The following is a 14155-nucleotide window of genomic DNA, read 5'->3' as shown; positions in this document are numbered from 1 at the left end:
CAAAAGTGAATGATCTTTTCTGAGAGAGAGAAGGGAGGTGGGGCTAAGGGGCATAGCCAGGAGAGGAGAAAGGAGAGAGAGAATGAGAGGAGAAAGGAGAGAGGGAAAATGAGAGATTAAGGCTGGGGAGCAAGCTGGCCACCAAAAGGGGTGGCCTGGCCTGGTTTTGAGAAATCCCATGATTTTGTTTGAGGGGACAGGGGGCAGGGATTAGGGTTGGCATTGATGCATGGGATCATGCCCAACTGCCATGCCCTCCCAAAGACAGCTTACCAGCATATCTGGGGCATGGCACAGAAAACAAGAACCCAAAACCCCTTCTCCCTGGGCAGGAGAGGAGACACTCCGATTTTCTTTCTACTAAGAGCTCATTAGAAAAACACTAGGTGTCTTAGCATCTATATATACTTCTATATCTTGGCTTGTTGCAAGTTGCAACACCACACAGGTGTGATGATTACTCCCACACAAACAGCCTCCCAAAATGGCCATTAGTTTATGGCTATTGCTGGCCAAAGCACGCATGATTAGCTATAATACAAACAACGGCATCAAGCGCCAACAAGCAAGTGAATATAATTAAAACGATCGAGGCCTTGCAAGAAGCAGCGAGTTATAGGAGCTAGAAGATCCTCCTCCTCCATGCCCCTGCAGATATATAAAAATAGAGTACAAACATGAATAGAAAATGGAGCACGGTCAGAGGAGGACATTCTGCAAGATCACACGCCCTGCTTAAACAAAACATCAAATGCATGCGTGTATTGAGAAGACAGAGGCAATAGTAACAGATCTTCTCACATCAAAATTAAACAAATAATACTAGTGCAATAGGTCTCCAACATATAGACAAAATCTCCGTAGCTATAGAATGCCCAGTACGAACTAGCTAGTGAGGGAAATAAATAAACAAAAAAAAGTATGAGAGGATAAAGGTCCTGTTTAGATCTTTACCGTAACGAAAAAACATCACATCGAATGTTTTGACACATGTATGGAGTACTAAATAAAGTCTATTTACAAAACTTTTTGCATAGATGGGCTGTAAATTGCGAGACGAATCTAATGAGCCTACTTAATTCATGATTTGCAACAGTGATGCTACAGTAACCATCCGCTAATTATGAACTAATCATAGATTAATTAGCATCGTTAGATTCGTCTCGCGATTTACAACCCATCTGTGTAAAAAGTTTTGTAAATAGACTTTATTTAGTCTTCAAATTAGCAAGATTCCGTCGCAAAAAAAATTTGCGTTCTATCTAAACACGACCAAACAAACAGACCTGATTCTAGAAACATGAAGAAGTAGTTGCTAGCCTCACCAAGTTTAGGAGCCAAGCTCTTCATATCCCTTAGCTTGTTCGATTCCAATGCCACCCCATGCATGCGGAGCTATGAGCTCCCCAAATTATAAACCAACAGTGATCAGCCAACCTTCCATATCCAAGCAGCTAATTAAAGATTATTAACAGCAAGCCATTAACCATGCAGCTAGCTAGGGTTAGGATTTACTCCTTGCAATTAACCCAACAGAATGATCATCATGCATCCTCCAAAATCACCATGAGATAATCTTACTACAAGAAGCCAATTAATATTATTGCAACAAAATGCAATGCTCATATATACGCTAGCTCTATATGTGCGGCAGTGACGACTGTGAGCAAGCAAACCCTAGGCCGCCGCCTTCGTCTTCGCCGCCGGCATGAATCCGTGCATGCAGCAGGTAGCCGCCGGCGGCGGCGCTGGGCTACTGCCACGACGACACGGACAGCAGCGGCCGCGTCTGCCACCCGAGGAAGCACGCGCCGCGCGCCTCCTGCAAGAGGTAGCCCTCCGACGGGTAGTGCAGCCGCAGCAGCAGCCGCGCCTGCGACACGGCGAACGCGCTGAGCGGCCTTGCCGCGAACCCGGCGGCGCGGGCCGCGGCCCCCCACCGCTCGAGCCCGCGCCACCACCTCCCACCGGCGGGGCCCAGCGCGGCCTCGATCTCCCTGCCGAGCACCTCCTGCTCCACCGCCAGCCGCTCCCGGCTCCCCGGCGGCACGGTCGCCTCGAGCGCCTCGAAGACCGCCGAGTAGTGATCCATGGCCACCGCGGCCCGCTGGGGCAGGTCGTCGATGCGGTCGTAGCCCCCGCCGACCGTCTCCCTCTCCGCGATGGTCACCACGGCGGGGGCCATGGCCTTCACCCACTTCAAGAAGGCGGCGACCTCGTCCTGCCCGCCCAGCTTGTGCAGGAACATGATGCAGTTCACGGCGAGCGTCTCGTCCGGGTGAAGGTCCAGGCTCGTCGTGGCCTCGCTCGAGGCGGTCGTGGTGCTCCCGCCGGCGACCGGCTGGTGCTGGGTGGCGGCGGAGGAGAGCAGGAGCGGCGTGAAGTGGAAAGGGAGCTGGATGGAGCGGGCGAAGGCGCGGAGGCGGCTGCCGGTGCGGAGGAGGGTGTCGCGGTCGGCGCCGGCGCCGGTGATGCGGACCTCCGGCGGGCCCGCCGCCGGGTCGGCGCGCTCGGCGATCGCCTGGAGGAGGGGCGGCCACTGCACGCCGTGCGCGGCGTCGAGGTCGAGGATGTGGACGCGGCGCGCGCCCTCGACGGCGTCGAGGATCGCCTGGTTCGCCGTCAGGTGCGCGAAGCGCAGGAAAGGCGCGATCTGGTTGAAGGCGAGGTAGGCGGCGGACGACGCCGGCCGCGCGGCGGGCACCAGGCCGGCCGGGGCGACGACGCGGCCCGCGGCGTCCGCCCGGAGCGCGAGCGCGCGGGCGAAGTGGTAGGCGAGGCGGTCGGCGGCGTCGGCGCGCGGGGACGCCGCAGACAGCAGGACCCCCGCGGCGCGGCGGGCGGCGGGGAGGTCCCCGCGCTGCAGCAGGTCGGCGGAGGCCAGCACGAGGTCCCGCGCGGAGGGCGCCGCCGCGGCCGCGAGGACGCCGCCGCCGCCGCCGCCGCTGCTCTTGTTGTCATTGTTGTTGTCGGTGTCGGAGGAGGAGGAGGAGTGGTGGTGGAGTGAGCCGAGCATAGCTTCGGCGGTTCCCGGCTGCAGCTAGCTTCGTTCTGCTTCTTCACCGGCGCGAGCCCGCGGAGGAGCGGCGGCCGGAGTCGGCGGCGGTGGCAGGCGAGGAGCATGAGGGGGTGGAGGAGGAGGAGGGCGTGCATCTCCTGGCGGGTTTAATAGGGGAGCACGACGTCCAGCAGTAGCGGCGGCAGCATCTGGGCTCGCAGCTGCAGCTTCCGTGACAGGACATCCTCATCTGCCAAAAATACAGGGCGAGTGTGAGTGAGAGATGAGAGAGATTGCAGCAGCTCAGCTGCTAGTACACAGTAGCTTGCCACTACCTACTCATCAGCCATGGCCTAGGGAGCTAGTAGTAGCTACTAGCTAGTAGATGCACTGTGCAAACTCTGAGAAGGGAGAGAGAGAGGGTGAGCTGGTAGAGAGAGAAGAGGGGGTGCTTTCTCTCTAGGAATGGAAGGGGGGAGGGGAAAGGTGGCATGCAGCAATGCAAGGGGCGAGCGAGTGTGCTGGGAGTTGTCTTTTATCCCGTGGACTGTGGTGTGTATCATTGGGGAGGCTAAGTGGAATCTAAAACATTCCAAGGATTGGTGTTGGTGAGGTGGGCCTAAAGAACCAAAGATTCATATATAAAGAGCTAATTAAGATACTAATACCACTACTCTCTCTCTCTCTCTAGGAAAAATCATATGAAGAGCTACTAATCCTACTCTCTCTATATGTAGAATTATTGTAGATACAGAAAAACTAGTTGCCAGATGGACGGGTGGATGGACTGATGAGCATTGTACATCTGTGTGCGTGTACGTTGGATCCAATGCCTATGAGACCTCAGCGATGATCATTGGCGTCCCTCGTGTGCTCTTGTGAGTATATATAATTAAACATGTAGATGCAATATTTCGTGTGTATTTTGTAGGTTTTACAGGTTCTGATGAGGTGGTTATATGTTTCTTCGGCGCCCAATACGCCATGGCAGGGTCAGCGGATCGGAGCATACAAAAACTTATGAATTGTTATGACAATGAAGTTAGGCATCGTGAATGCAAATGCAATACATATTTGATATGAATGAAAAAAATATGGATTGTCAAACATAGAAAAATTGTGTATATAAAAGCGGCTGATGGACAATGTGCGAAAAAGTTAAATTAAATTAGCATGTAAAGAGGAAAAAATAAGCACAGAGCAAATTTTTCTCCGAAATCTTTGCGAAATAAGCCACTCTACTGCAATATCCACTATCTGTATACATTAACTTTGTAGCAGTTACACATTCTTATTTCTTTTCTAAGGTGACTAAATTGAATCAATTACAAGCATGCTGAAGAAAATCATCACATTTATAAATATAAAGATATGGTTACCGCCTTATTACCGGTTGATTTATGTATCTCAACCTCAGTCATAGCATGCATGGATTCTTAAGAATTGTGAAACATAGAGTTTTTTTTTCAACTATAAGTATTATGTAAACCTTTAAAAAAGGAACCTTAATATCAGCAGCTCATGTTGCAATGCACACAAGAATATAATATTTCAAGTAGACAAATCACTATGTTAATATGATTACAAAATACAAATTATCTATTACTGTGGACGGGACATGGTGAGAGAAAACCGGTAGCTCCCATCTTGTGGGACATGCTGATAAGTTGCAATACATATAATCAAACGAATAAACTACATGGACCTTAAGCCTATTTGTTGATTTGTTGGGCTGGCTAATAAGTTGCAATACATATAATCAAATGAGTAAAGAGGTAGCTGGTGCTGATTTGTTGTGAGAAAAAAGTACTATTGGCTGGTTGGTGGCCGGTGTTGATTTGGTGTGAGCGAAAAACACTGTTGACTGGTTGGTGGCCGGTACTGATTTGGTGTGAGCAAAAAACACTGTTGGCTGGTTGGCTGACAAGCCAGACGAACAGAGTTGTGTCAATCACTTCGAGTTGACCACCTTTGATTGACCAAACAAATTGGACAGCTGACCATATTTTTTGGGGCAACAATTTCCAAACCTGATGGCCATCTACAAAATTAAAAATGTCCCTAATATAATCCAGTTTGACATTCTAATTAAAAGGCTTACGAAAAGCACATCTACATATATTATGGTCAGTAGACAGTTAAGAAACTACTCCGAGCAGGCTTGCTTTATCGATCTGTTTGTGCCTAATGATCACACTGATCTTCCACGCTTTTATTGTTCTCCACGCTATCATCTAAAGGTTTAGCATTGAGTTGGAAGTAGTAGCACTAGCATATGAATGCATGGCTTTTGACACCAGCAATTCTTCTCAGTTACCTTGCTTAGTGTGAGAACACTTGCTGATCTGGATAGTATAGCCAATTTGGAACCCTTTAATCATTAGGAAGCCTCAGGAGACTCCCTTTCCAAAAGATTTGCACACCAGTAATATTATAGTTTCTGACGATTTGGAGGGTCAGGCTACCATGCTTCTCTCTTTCTATGTGTGTGAGAGAGTGTGTACATACACGCAATGCTTTAAATGGGTGAATAGAGACTAGACAGAGCCGACTCTCCAACCATATCATGTTTTGTCCCATGGTAGGATCTCCATTGATGGCCCGGCCCTGTGGTAGGCGACGACTCTCTTGCGAGAAGAAGAGCACACCACACCCTCACCTGGCCCTCGCCGTGTCAGTGCTGCTCATTGCACACACATGCTAGCACGCGTTGTAACCACAAGTAACCTGCAGCTACACTCCTCCCTGGATTGGCTACTACGAAGCATCACATGCCAGCAATCCTAGCCCAAGCTACAGTAGTGCAGGGTGTGTAAACGTGCTGGTGTGTGTGTGTGAGAGAGAGGGCAGTGAAGACTCACATCCGAGGCATCTTGACACAAGACATTAGCAAACAAATGGAATATTGCAGCAGCCAGGGGTGATAGCTGTGAATGTGAGGCCGCATGACACTGGGCGGCCTTGGATGGAATGTCTCAGTGCCCGGATGAGGCAATCTATCATCACATCCACCTGCACACCATCATTACCCACCAAAAGGGACATGTGCCTCTGTGTCAAGCAGCAGATACGACCCCTTGCTTCCAACTCTGCACAAAAAATTTGTACAAATCCTTATATGTGCCTTCATCAGGATCAGATGTATATACACATGCATATGCATATATGCAGAGAGGAGAGAGAGAGAGAGCAGCAGTGGCCAAAAGAAACAAAGGATGAGGGGAGAGATCTTATCCCTTGTGGCAAGAGGGAAGAGATCTTTGCATGTGTGTGCAAGGCCTAGACTACCACTGGCACTACTTGTGATTGTGTTGTGAGCTCTCCCTTGTGTAAAACTTCTGCAGCAAAGGAATCTACTCTCTCCTCATCCTCCCTGGTGGTGCTGCAGCATGCTACCTCTGCAAGGCATGCAGTAGTATCAAGAGAAGGGGAAACTTGGCGTGAGGTCACTGTGGGCAGGAAAGTGAGTGAGAAATGCCCAAAGTGAGCAAGGCAACAAGCAGAAGCGGCTAGCTCACTCTCTCTCATGCGCCTATACCCAGTAGAAATAAAAAAAAGAAGGAAAAACTTGTGACTTTACCTCCTGGTGCATCAAACGCTGTGATTTGACATGCATGTTCCAAAATCTAACCCCCTCTTACTGTCTTACATCATCTCTCTCTTTCTCTCTATCCTGAGTGGTCTCTTGAACAGCTCCTAATATGGAGTATGTTTTTGTGTGAGAATGAGTGAGAAAGAGGAAGCTGATCGATGTTTGGAGAGGAATTGTTGCTTGGGATCAAGATTAAGTAGCTCTAGGAGCACACTCTTGAGTGGAGTTGAAGGAAGGAAAAGCCAGGCCGGCTATGAGGGGGAGCACTCAAGAACAGATGGGGACCAAAGGTCCATGCATGCCAAAAGGAGAGATAAATTAACAAAGGATTATATTAGCCCAAAGAGGACATGGTAATAGCTAACACAAAACAAATCTACAAAGGTATATTGCCCCACTCATATTGTTTTTTTGCTGCCACCTTTTTGCATAGCCTTTTCTATATTCTTTCTCTCCCTCTCCCCCCCTCTCTCTCTGTCTCTCTCCTAATCCTATGTAGCCAGCCAATGTTTGAACTTGCTATGAGTGCAAACTGCAAAGTGTTCCATGTGGTTCCTACCAGAGAGACTTGACATCTGATGTAATGCAACAGTAGAAGGATTGCTTCTTAATTCTTAACACTTGCAGCACACCTGAAACCATTGGTAACTGCATAGCCATGCATCATCAATAGCCTGATTTATTCTGCAGAGAGAGAGGAGAGAGAGAGAGAGGAGAGAGAGAGAGGTCTTGTAGCTTTCTGCTCTCTGCAAAGACAGATGCAGCGAACGAAACCTCACACACTCCAGTTCGATCCCATCAGATCACACCCAACAACTCCGCCCAGTCCCCAACAACAAAACCACGACACATGAATGAGGCAAAAGTCAAACGAACAAACATCTTTCAGAATCTTCTCCAGGGCTCTAAAGTCAAGGGTCAGAGCATGCTCTCCAATGTGCGCATCAGGGGGGTCACAGTCGTCTCACGGAAACACATGAGAGAAGGACCAGATCTTGTAAGCGCATGGTGAAATATACCATGCACACCAGAACAAGGCATGAAAGAGAGGTGAAACTGAACTCGAAAGAGTCAAAAACAAAAGATAGAATGAAAAGCATGCATGAAGAAATTATATATATAGGAGCATCTATATTTATGAAGACGTCAGCATCCATGTCCAAAAGTGAGATTACCTATACAGCTAGGAGTATGCATGCACTCAAGTGTGGGATTAGTCATGCAGGTAATTACCTTTTTGGACAAGCTTTAAGACATGTTTAGAAATATAAAGAAGAAAAAGCATGCAATTTTTGTAGCACAAAGGATGCTCTTTAATTTAATGGAAACGCATGGAAAACAAACATCTAATAAAGAAATAAAACTGCAACGGAACAAGATAATATAGACTAGACGGCTGAAGTGATATGTTATCACACTCACCCGGAGTAGTAGGGCCAGTTAACAACAACCTAGGAAACCTCACTTAAGGGGCAAGAAACTAGCCAGAAACACCAAAATACAATCTTATTATTCTAATAAACAATAATACTGCCCCAGCATATTAGATAATACAGTACAGGAAGTTATATTAATATATGTACCATACCAGAAGATAAGCATGAAACAAAGACTTCAACCTAACTTGTATTCTCATGCGTGCAGTTCAAAAAAAAATTGTTCCATGATAATAAAACTGTGAGCAGTAGGCTAATTTTTTTTCTTTTTAGATAGACTTTTATAGACATAGCCCATCGAGTACATACTGTACTTGGTTTGAAGTGTAGAAGCATCGAAATTAACGTGGTCATGAGCGAGATCAATTCATCATCACCAGCGCGAATATCCACTAACTTTCAATATGAATCGCAGGATAACTAAGAAAAAGAGATGCTCTGCTGTTATTGTTGGAGTAAATCTATCATTGGCCGTCTGCTCAACGGTCCACGCTCACCTGATGAACGTAATGCGGCTCACATATATATATGCACAAAGTTCTTTTGCATAAAATATTGGTGGCGCATGATGACACGGCCTTTCTTTTCCATGGTCTTGGTATCCAAGGCACACAACTCTTGGCGTGCATGCATGTGGCTTATGTTTAAAATGCATGTCCTAAACAGATTGCAATTCTAATTAAGTTGCATTCTAATTAAATTTGGACTGAGTTAAACTTTACTAACTTCGGCTAATTTATAGAAGATATTAACGTCTATGACTCCAGACAAGTATATATTATGATAATATGTTTATGATAAATCATAAATCTAATCTAATAATAATTATGTGCTATCATAAAATAATATTTATTTTTTAATATGTTATTGTTAAAGTTGAGATACAAATTAACTTGGTAGAAAGTTAGAATTATATTTTTTTTTGGGACGGATGGAGTAGAAGCTTTGCATACCCGAGCTAGCTACCAGCCTCAGAGGCTCATGCATAGAGTGTCAGCCAGACAGCCACTCTTGAATGCTCAAGTACAAGTAGCTCCATGCAAGCACAAACAACGAGGCCGTCAGTATCGGTTATCAACATGTACTACCATCATCATCTACCGAGCAACTCATGTACACGACAGTAGGTGTACTCCGTACAAAGGTACAGCTCCAAACTACGATGGATCTGACCAATCGGCTGAAACAGAATTGTCATATGCTGCTGCTGCTGCTAGCCAGGCCGCCTGCTAGGGAAATGGGAAAAAGGAACAGAAGCTGCCCAGCAAGAACCTAGCAGCTGCCAGGCTCCTAGGCAGCCAGCACAAGGGGTGGTGAGCTAGGACGACTAGGAGTCCCTTCAGAGGGTGTACTAGCAGTAGGGAGCTAATAATATAAAAATTCTTCAAGTGCAGGGTCATGTCAAATCTTTCGGAAATTTTTTATTTTCCTCCATCGTAAAACAATACAACCCTCGCTTCTCAAGTCTCAAGTAGTCAAATAATTTTAAATTTGATCAAATTTTGTAAAAAAATACTAACATTTATATCTTCAAATGGATTTAATATAAAAATATATTACATGATTAATTCAATAGTATTTATTTTTATATAATATAAATAATTGATACTATTTTATGTAACTTTAAAATTGCTTGGCTCCTTTGGTTAAAAAAAATTGATTGACTCCCCCAAAAGCGAAACTTGCTTTTTTTTTGTTTAGACTGGAAGTTACTTCTATATCATATTCAGCCCACGCTGTCCAGTACTCGCACGGTGTGGCCAGGCCAGGTGAGATGAGGGGACAGCCAGCCTCACAGCCGATTGATCGTTGTCCCCTGCTGCTGTAATTATTAAAACCTGCCCTTGTCGTCGTACAAACAGCAGAGGATCCCTTGCGCTTGTTTTGCTTTTAGGAGAAACTTGTGTGCCTTGTGTGAGGCACTCAAGCCCCACGGAGATAAGCAAGCAGCGTTAATTTAGTGTTGTTACTTGTTAGCAGTTACTACTAGAGTAACTTTGCCCCACTAGGGGTATTATGAATTGTCTAGACTCCAACTCCTTTTTAATATAATGCTATGCGGTTCTCCTGACTGTATTCAAGTTATTGCGAGGTTTCAAATTATTTTGAGGGAACCAGAGAAGCTAGATCAAATGAAGAAGATAAATTCCTAGAAATTTGAGGATTTGTCAACTTAGGCCGTGTAAACAATGTATGTGTGTCAGAGTCAAATTGCTTCGATTGTGGATAGAGCTTGTTGCTTATTAAGTTAATTAATAAAATTGTCACTGAATGCTTATCACAGACATGATGAATAGTTCATTTATTTTTCATATTGGAATAATAGTATTCCTTAGAACGAGAGGAAACATACCTCTTTGCCGTGTCTGGAATTGATAGAGTTGACATGTCATGTCCGTGCAGGCTGTAATATGTAATATAGGCTGTGTTTAGATGTGAAAAATTTGCGAAAAGTGAAGTTGAAAGGTATTGTAGCACTTTTTTGTTTGTATGTGGTAAATATTGTCCTACCATAGGCTAACTAGGCTCAAAAAATTCATCTCGCAACGTACATCCAAACTGTGCAATAAGTTGTTTTGTTTACCCACATTTAGTGTTCCATGCATGCGTCATTTGCTATATTTAATATTTTGATGTGACGGAAAGTTTGGAGGAACTAAACACAGCCATAGGCCCACCATATTTATGGGACTGGATCGAAAAGAATAAGATATATAAATAAAATCAGCTGACAGGCATGGCATTGATAAAACCATTTTTCAGAGTCAAATGGAGCAAGTAGTTAAATTTGAAAATTGTGAAGAGCATCACGTGATAGTGGTCAGAAATCGCCATTGAATGCAGCTCGAAGGGACTGTTTGTTTCCGTTATAATCAGCTTGTCGTTAGAAATAAGCAAAAATCTCACCAAATGCCTTGTTTTTTTTCCGCTTCTGTGGTAATCCGGAACTATTTGTTTCCGATTATAATCAACTTGTCGTTAGAAATAAGCAAAAAATCTCACCAAATGCCTTGTTTTTTTTCGCTTATATGGTAATCCGCTTTAGATATTTGAATTACGAGAAGCGAAAAACACGAATCGAGAAAATTTTCCTTAGCTTGTAATCTAAGTATGTCTGAGAAAAGCGAAAACAAACATGGCCTAAGTATGGCAGGTAGCAATACCTTGCAACACAGTCCTGCTTACAAATAACACTTCATAGAAGATCCCTGCTGGGCACCTTGCACTGTCCACTCGCATTGTCTATGAATATAAAAGTCAACCAGCTTTTGGATTTTGAAGACAAGACTTAAGCACGGAGCAAAGCAACTCAAGATCTTGTTTCTCTCAACAAAAACATATTCCTTCCAACGAGTAAGTTTCCCCTGAACTTGTCTGCCTATTTTCTGGAAAACAAAGACAAGGGTTAGCTTAAGACTTGAATATTCCCAAGTGGCCATACGTTCTTAATTCTTTGCAAACAAATAAATTAGTCTTAAGAACCAAAGTTTTCCTACAAAAATTAAATGAGATCCAGAATCTTTTTCTAGAAAAAATAAAGGAAGGCTAGCTAGCTATTTACCTGCCCCCAAAATGCAATGTAGGCGTGGTGGCTAGCGGGCCCAACTGCCAGCTGTTGGACAGGACAGGAACTTGGAACGAGTGGTTCGGGCATTCAGATTTGTCCTTGCCTGAAAACAAAGCATTCAAAATGGTTTTCTGATTCCTTCACAAAGAATAGATGATTTCTACACTAGTTTTCTACTCTTCTTTGTGCTGAAAAGACTATCTCCTTTAGGGAGAGAAAATGCTGCGAGTACCTAGCCCAAGGAGATAAATGAATGTACCATGCATGGACGACGGATAGAATACTGTTCTAGAAAAGGGGTATTTACCTTCCCTGCACTTTTCACCCATGCTAAAGAACCTGATGCATCTGTAGCTAAAGTGTGCTCGCAACCACTGATGGGTCATTTTGCCTATAGACTCTCTCACATAGCTACTGCCGAACTTGCAATGCTGGAAGAGATAGTGGAAGAAGTGGTGCTACAAGATATGCCGGACTGCAGGAAATGTCCCCTGGCTGAGAAAGATGGTACCCTCCGCGCTGGGCCGATTTATAGAGCCAGGATGAGCCTACAGGAGAATACACCATGCCCATTTTACAAATTTGTATGGTCAAACTGTGCGCCTCCTCGTGGTCGTTTCTTTGCATGGCTCCTGGTTCAGGAAAAGATTCAGTGCAAAACCAACCTGCGGTTCAAGAACGTTGTCGATGATGCCGAATGTGAGGTGTGCAGGGTAGCTGTCGAAAGCCCTTACCACTTGATCCTCCACCGCACAATTGCCACTCAATTTTGGGCCAAGCTAGGCATCAGTGTGCATCAAGCTTCAGTATCACAACTCTGGAAGTTGGACAGGCCCCCCGGCGTGCCGGCTCAACACTACTCCACCTTTCTGCTATTGTGTGCCTGGCAACTTTGGAAGCATAGGCACGATGTTGTCTTTAGAAGCCAGGAGTCATCCCTCCTACGTCTGCTACTCAGTTGCAAAGAAGAAGCACACCTTTGGTCATACAGACTGCTGCGACAAGACAAAGAAGTTGCCGATGCCTGGTGTCATGTGTTTTGTTCCAATATGTAAACCCTAAGATCATAGTATTGTTTTTTCACCTGTAAACTGTTGCTGAGCCCTCCGAATTTAATGAGCCTACAAGAGGCTCTGCCAATATATGGTGGGGACCCCCCCTTCACATCAAAAAAAGAAAAGGGGTATTGATTCATAGAAACGTCAAAAGGTAATAAAAAGGATGAATGTGAGGAAGGGATTTCACACATCCAAAGCCCAAGGTAGGAAGTATTGCACTATAAGTTTGGTTTAGCACCAATGAGAAATACAAGTTGTACCAAATTGCAGTTTTGGTCCCCCTACAATCACTCAACCCTATGCTACAAATATAAAGGAGTCCATCATTCGGATGGCACAAGGAGAAGCACATTATGGAAGAAATGGACGGCAGCATTGTCGAATCAATCCACAAACCTATAGACTTAAACCTAGCTACATACTACATATATGTAACATCATAAACAATACAGAACATGCATGGTCCCAAGAGGACAATTAACAGAAGCTATGGGAGCATCAAGCTTAGAGACATATCCTCTATCTAACCCCACCCCCACAGGCAAGTGCAGGCTGTGCATACATTGAACTTCCTGAATAGGCTTTATTGCTTCACATGATCTTTCCCGTACCACTAGTCATATAATCTATTGAACTTTGATGTGATAAGAATAGACTAAATTCAAAATTTTCTCAACCTAGCAATCAGTCTTTAATTGACAACTTACAAAGATTCCCTTATCCCAGGCCACTTTTATCGATTAGTTAATCTTTTCAGTCTTAATCGTAGAGACAACGATCATTCCTATACTTCAAATCTTCTTTGGCTTTTCTTCATGCTCTAGCTGTGAGAATATATTTGCATAAAAAGTGTATTGGACTTTTAATGGCTATTATTTGAATGGAACAAAGCAGAGTCCAACAAAGGATGATCATGCTCAAGATGCTCTGGATAAAACTGATGGTGACATGAAGCTTTCTATGCTTAGTGGAAGAAGTAGAGAGCTGAACCGGCAGCACTTGCAGCATCTTGGAAGGTCGGGGTGCCCATGGCCACCATATATGGATATATTAGAAGGCATATTGCAATTGTCTGTAAAAAAATAAAAGCACTCACCAAAGGCGTAGTTTTTGGTCAACTGACAGCAGACAAATTGACGATATTTTTTATAAATTGGAATGGCAGTATGATGCCTAAACTACTGTACCAAATGAGAATTACCTCACAAAATCGAGTTATTTGGTCAAAGGAAAGATTGGATCAAATAGTGAATTGTATGTGTCTTGCGATTGATCAGAAGGAATTTTTAGGAAGGTTACAAATGCAATGAGGAGAATGATGAAGTCTTGCACCAAAATCCTCCAATGCCCACTACTAATAATTAGTGGACTCTGTGCACGGTAGATGCATCACGCTTGCAAGCTTTAATTGTCACTAGAAACGTAAAGGAACCATCCACTTGATCGTAAACTCTGGAGATTATAATTAACATTTGTCGTTAGGAAAGTTAAGAATCAAGACCT

At 44.6% G+C, this 14155-nt stretch overlaps 1 pseudogene; it reads right to left on the bottom strand.

The window, feature by feature from the left end:
- Positions 1 to 1544: 1544 nt before the first annotated feature.
- Positions 1545 to 5836, bottom strand: LOC120703897 (annotated as a pseudogene).
- Positions 5837 to 14155: the final 8319 nt, after the last annotated feature.

The sequence above is a fragment of the Panicum virgatum genome, chromosome 4K, assembly GCF_016808335.1.
Source record: "Panicum virgatum strain AP13 chromosome 4K, P.virgatum_v5, whole genome shotgun sequence".
In the NCBI taxonomy this organism is placed as follows: Eukaryota; Viridiplantae; Streptophyta; class Magnoliopsida; order Poales; family Poaceae; genus Panicum; species Panicum virgatum.
Note: the sequence above shows the minus strand (reverse complement) of the source record. Positions and strands in the feature narration are given on the sequence as shown.